This window comes from Thamnophis sirtalis, unplaced genomic scaffold, assembly GCF_051295495.1.
Source record: "Thamnophis sirtalis isolate CommonGarterSnake01/CBP01778 unplaced genomic scaffold, rThaSir2_p1.2 scaffold_3, whole genome shotgun sequence".
Taxonomy (NCBI): domain Eukaryota; kingdom Metazoa; phylum Chordata; class Lepidosauria; order Squamata; family Natricidae; genus Thamnophis; species Thamnophis sirtalis.
Window position 1 is genome coordinate 138,349,402 of NW_028261383.1, and position 6,000 is coordinate 138,355,401.

Sequence of the window (6,000 nt, forward strand, 5' to 3'; positions counted from 1 at the left end):
TATACCCTTCCATAAACCACTCAGAGAGTGGTTTACAGTGTCAGCATATTGCCCCTAACAATCTGGCTCGTTGTACTGGCCTCGAAAGGATGGAAGGCTGAGTCAAATTTCAGCCGGTCAAGATTGGCTGTGGGTAGAGTTAGCTTGCAACACTGTATTCTTATCACTGCACCACCATAATGACTAGAACTCACACTCCCTTTGTTTCTAGCCTAGGGCCTTAACCACTAGACTAAACTGACTCTCCATATACAGTATATGCTTCGGTCTCCTTTTTACTCTAGGGGTTGACTCAGTTTATTAATTTGTAGACTTATCCTGTAAACCAACTCTTGATTGCTATCAATATATCAATTTTGCTCTGATTTGTCACTTACCTATCAACTTTTTAATGCGAGAAGTTGACTCAGCTTATTAATTCTTAGACGTATCCTGTTTTATAGATGTCTCTATTCATTGTCTGCTTTATGTTCTGGGCTTTATTCCCTTTGATTCTTCCTCTACTTGTAAAAGAATTTTGATATGACCTTGGTTTGAAAGAACCATCAAGGAAAAACCACTTGGAAAAACAATTACACAGGCCAGGGGATGAAGCAAGTGGGGAAAAAAAATTCAGAATTACTCTGCCTTGATTTTATTGCTATAAAGGGAGAATAGGCAGAAACTTGAGCAGATTTTCCAGATTCTGTTATTACTCTCTACAACAATAAGTTTATATTCCTGGAATCTCCGTGGTATAAATTCTTGATCTGGACTATCTCAAAAGGTTGACACTACCTTTGTCAAGTTTTTTTAAAAATTCTCAATAGTGCAAGTAGTCCTTGATTTACAACCATAATTGAGTCCAAAATTTCCATTGCTAAGAAAGGCAGTTGTTAAGTGAGTTGTGACTCATTTTATGACATTATTGCCACGTTGACTTTGCTTGTCAGAAAACACCTGGAAAGATTACAAATGTTGATCATAAGACCCACATGACCCTATCATAAATACATGCCAGTTGCCAACTGCCCGAATTTTGATCACATAGCCTTGGGGATGCTGCAATAGTTGTAAGAGTAAAAAAAACCTGTCATAAGTCACTTTTTTCAGTGCCATTGTGCATTTGAACTGTCACTAAACAAATGGTTGTAAGTCAAGGATTATCTGTATAGTTTTAGATGCACAAAACGTTCAAAAAAGTTTGTGCACCTTTCAAAATTGTTTCTGTTATGAAGTTGCCTTATGAACAAGACAGGATGACTTTGATGTTTTGTATCATTTGTCGTTTATTGTAAAAGCGTATGGCACAAGCCATAATACATAAATGTAAGGGAGGTCAACATGCCATTTCAGGTTAATGTGTGGGTTTTTTTTTAAATTCAAGAAAACGCATTTACCTTATGCAGCTCTGCAAGATGTTTATTTTAACCTGAAATTATTTCTTCTGATGATATCTTCCTGACCAAATCCATTCTGTAAACTCCATTTGGAATATGCTAAATAATGGAATAGAGTAGGAAAAAAAATGTTTATTTTTTCCTTAAACAGCAGGAATTACTAGGAGAAAAGTCCTGCCAATGGACTTCCCACATTTAGAGGTGCTCAGTAAATATCTAAACTTTAGGTATTTGAGAGTCAGACTGCTAGAGTGTTGAATGTGCTGGCCTAGTAGCAATGAGACCCAAGTTCTTCAGTCCACCCTCTACCACAGAAGCTCTATGGTGTCCACTCTATAAGGTAGACCAGACTAAGAAGAACTGTTTGTATGAACAGAGTTGTTCAAGTCTGAATGTGCTTCCCTTTTTCTTTTTTAATCTTTGGGTAAATTGTGGGAGTGAGGATGCTGTCTTAGGCATTTCCACAAACCATTTTCCTGGTCTGGCCTCAAGTCTCTTTTATCTAATTATTGTTGTGGTAATGAATCTTTCCTCTGACCTACAAGGTCATTCTGTATATTCATTCCACAGGATGGCCACAAATCACGCATCCTATTTTTCAAACCAACATATCTCAAAAGTGTTCAAAGGAAAAAAAAATCAGGGGAGGAAATGATAAATATTTTGTCTTGAAAGGACTTGCTAGCCCCATTAAGTTGCCCAGACTCCACCCCGCAAGGGATCATGGGGTCGTTAAAAGAAATGATGAATATATCTCTATATAAATCTCCCTCCCCCTCCCTCCCTCCCTCCCTCCCTCCCTCCCCTCTCTCTCTCTCTCTCTCTCTCTGATGTTTCTTTTTTTAATTGGTTGTCTTGTCTTCATATATGTGTGTCTGTGACTGTGTGTTCCAGCATAACTCTGGAACACCTCAAGCAATTTCAACAAAACTTGGTACACAGATGACGTACTCTCTGGAAACAAATACTGTAGGGGAAAGACCCCCTAACACCCTTCTGGATATGTGTTCTGTTATGATACAACCTGTTGTGCCTTCAAATGTCTTCTACTTTACTGCTGTAAAATGGCTCAGTGCAGTACAGTTGCCATGGTAACAGCTTCATAGTACTCCACAAGGAAATCCCTCCAGTAAGGGGGAAAATCCAACATAAGAAATTCTGTTTGGTCCGGACATTTTTCCCTTATAAATAAATACCCAGACAACGCTGGGTTATAACCTAGTATGTGTACCTATATATAACAAATAATTAATTTTAAAAATCCACATCAGAGCATAAACAGGCTACCTTTTAACTTTAAAACACAGGCTTGAGGCCTGTATATGTACCAAACAATCCTGTTCTTCTGATTCATCAGTAATGAATGCTTTAGTAAAATGGGATCATTGGAATAGTCCCAAATGGTTTTATTCCTGCCGGGATGGAAAAAACTTCATTCATGGAATTCATTGGAAGGGGGCCAGCATTTTCTGTTCCTTCCTCTACTCGAGCCAAACAATCCCATTGTTCACAATGATTTCGAGGCAAACAAAAAGACTAACAGTAATTGCAGAACCTACAAGAATAATGGCAAACGTCAAACACGTTACTGGGATTCTATTTTGCCCAGCCTGTTCTTCTACGTTTATTATCATGTTGGCTGGCAATAAAACAGGAACTGGGACACAACTAGAAATACTGTTTTGAATTGAAGATATGGTACACATGGACACATACAGGAAGGTGTAGGTTTGCTTAATGTGACCTTATGTAAACTTGCTTTAATAAACAAAGCTAAAAAGATATCTCTTTATATAAGGGTGCTATCAACTGTCAAATTAGTTTATCAAGATGATTTGATGCTCTATGTAAATCTGCATCTATTAAAAAATCTACCTAAAATGTTTTTCGTGGAATATTAAGTTTTGAAATTCTGAGTTCTACTGGTGGGACCTCAAGTTTTCAAACATAGTAGTAAATAAATCCTTAATTAACATCAGCATTAAAGCAATTCCAAACAACAATACAATTCCTGAAACCACTGGAATTTGTTAATCCTGATTAAGTTAAGTAATTAATTTCACAGGAACTATTTCAAGAGTCTTTCCCAATTGCTGAATTGTAACCTCTCTTTCCCTTCTTCAGATTTCACTAGCGTATGGTGCTTTCTCTTGACCAATATATATTAACCTCTGAGAGATGAACAGGGAGTCAAGCTATACATGGATATGCACAACTGCATGAACATACAAAGAGTGCACTTAAGAGTAGAGGGTAGCTCAAGTACCCTTATGTAATTCTGCAATCAACAAATCTGCTTTATGCAGCAGTGGCTCCTTGCCAGTCTTTCATAAACAACAGAGGCATCTGTGGAAATGCCAACTCCATGTGCTGCCCTCTGCACTGCTTTCTAAAATGTAAAAATACAACTGGAAACATGGACAGCATAGGCTGGCAAGGAAGGAATCAGTTGTTCCTAGGCTACACAGAACCATTCTGTAAACATACCTCAAGCACCCAAGACCACCAAGTGAATTGCCAAATACCCATTAACTTAGAAAGGCAGGAGGAAAAAAGACTAGATCGTGGATATTTAAAGGCCCTGAATTCTTGTTCTGCAGTAAGCAATCAATGACTGCATTAAGGTTTCCTTCTCATCTGCAGGAAAGATCCTGAGTTAAGTCATGTCTGGAAACCTTCCGCTAAGCCTAGCTGAGAGCAGAATTAAGGATTAAATGTTTGAACGTTTATGATTTATTGCTGAGTCCTAGCATGATTTTTGACAAAAGGAAAGCTGTCAAGGGACTGAAGTGGGTTTTCCAGGGTTTGATACAAATCAGAATGTGTGTTCTGACCGAGCCTTCCCAAGAGCATGAAGCAAATTCTTGGTCCTGACAAAAACCCCTTTGATTAATTTACTGTGAATTCTGCTCGTTCACATACAGCAAAGTCTTTCAAGGGAGGATTTACAGTCACAGACCTTATCTGGCGTAGGGAGCTGTTGTGTCCTTCCGACGCAGCCGACAGGCGGGGCCGGAGAAGCCGAGACCTGATTGGCTGAGGTGCGCCGTCTGAAATTATGTTTGCCGTTAACTGTTCCAATAAATCGCTCTGTTTTACCTCATGCCTTGATATTTAATAGGAGCGAACCAGACCAATATCTATAGAACTTGGCAAGGAGTCTCAGAGAGCCATGAACCAATTAAGCAAACCCTATTTTCTCCTGCAAACTCTACTCCCCTTTTGCTCCTCTTTTGTTTCCTCTGGGAGGGGCCATTCACTGTCCACCTTTGGATTTATTCCCAAGTTGATCCTTGTTCTTCAACTGTTCCCTTCGTCTGGCAACTCTGCCTATGTGCACACTGGGAACAGGCTCCAGCTGTTCATCTGCCTCACTGATGTCTGACTCTGAAGGCAGCTGATAATTGGCATATGGCTCTGGCCTTATCTCTGCCTCTGACACAGAGCCCTCATCAGAGCCTTCCCCAGACTCCAGGACTGGCCCATGTTCCTCTGCTGGCTGCTGGCAGGCCACAAGAATGTGATATTTTTTTCTTAAGATATCGAACAGCATTTAGTTTTCACAACCTTTATTGCCAAGCATCATTTACAGCTAGGTAACTATGTATGTTCCATTTTCTGCCTGGACAACAACAGCTATGGACTGAATTTTAAAATCCATTGTAAAATGGAAGCTTTCAATTTCTAACTATTGTGCAGACTAAGTGAATTCTGCCTGTGTGTTATGCATCCCATAGTATTTACTTAATGCATATGTAAACTGCCCTATTTCTAAATACCTTACCTACTTTCAATTTTGAGGTTAAAAAAAAGAGAGGCTAAGTATAGTGGCCAACATTCCCTCTTCCAGGCTGGCTGAGGCTTCTCTTTGGTTGAGAGAACTTCATACCTTCTGTCATTTCAGCTTCTCCAGAGACCTTCTGCAAAGAGTAGACAAGCTTCTCCAGATCTCATTCAGCTCCATTTTAGGAGACTTCAGTCCCCACTTGAACCAAAAAATATAACACTGCCCAGTCCTGCTCAAGACCATTAGCCTACATTGCTAATGAAAACCAATAACAATTATTCATCAGACTGCATTGTCTAGATTCATCTTGGATTGCCTGCCATTGCATCTTTTCCCAGGTGCAAAATTTATTCCTAGTGAACTTTTTAAAAAAGGATCCCTCTCGTTGGCCTGCTCAACAACTTTCTCTTTTGGAAGAATTTTTCTGTGAGAAACTAAGCTATTTCTTCTGCTCTCCAGATCTTCTTATTAACTGCAAAAAACAGTATATTAGACCAATGGTCCCAAACAGTGGTGGGCTTCAATTTATTTTACTACTGGTTCGCTTGTGCACCCTTGCATGTGCAGAAGCATCTGGGCAGGTAGGCAGAGCCTCCTGCCTCCCGATCCGAGGCAAACCAACAGAAACCCACCTCTGGTCCCCAACCTTTCGGCCCAGCGGAAGGGGAGAGAGCACGTAGTTCCGTGTGAGTGGCAGGTGCATATGTGAATGTGCGCAACTCCATTTGTGCAAGCAGTGGGCACTGGTGCCTTGTGCTCATACTAATGTAGCTGCGCGTTTGAGCAAGCGCCTCTTGTTCAGACAAGTAGAGCTGTGCACAGACGGGCTCACTC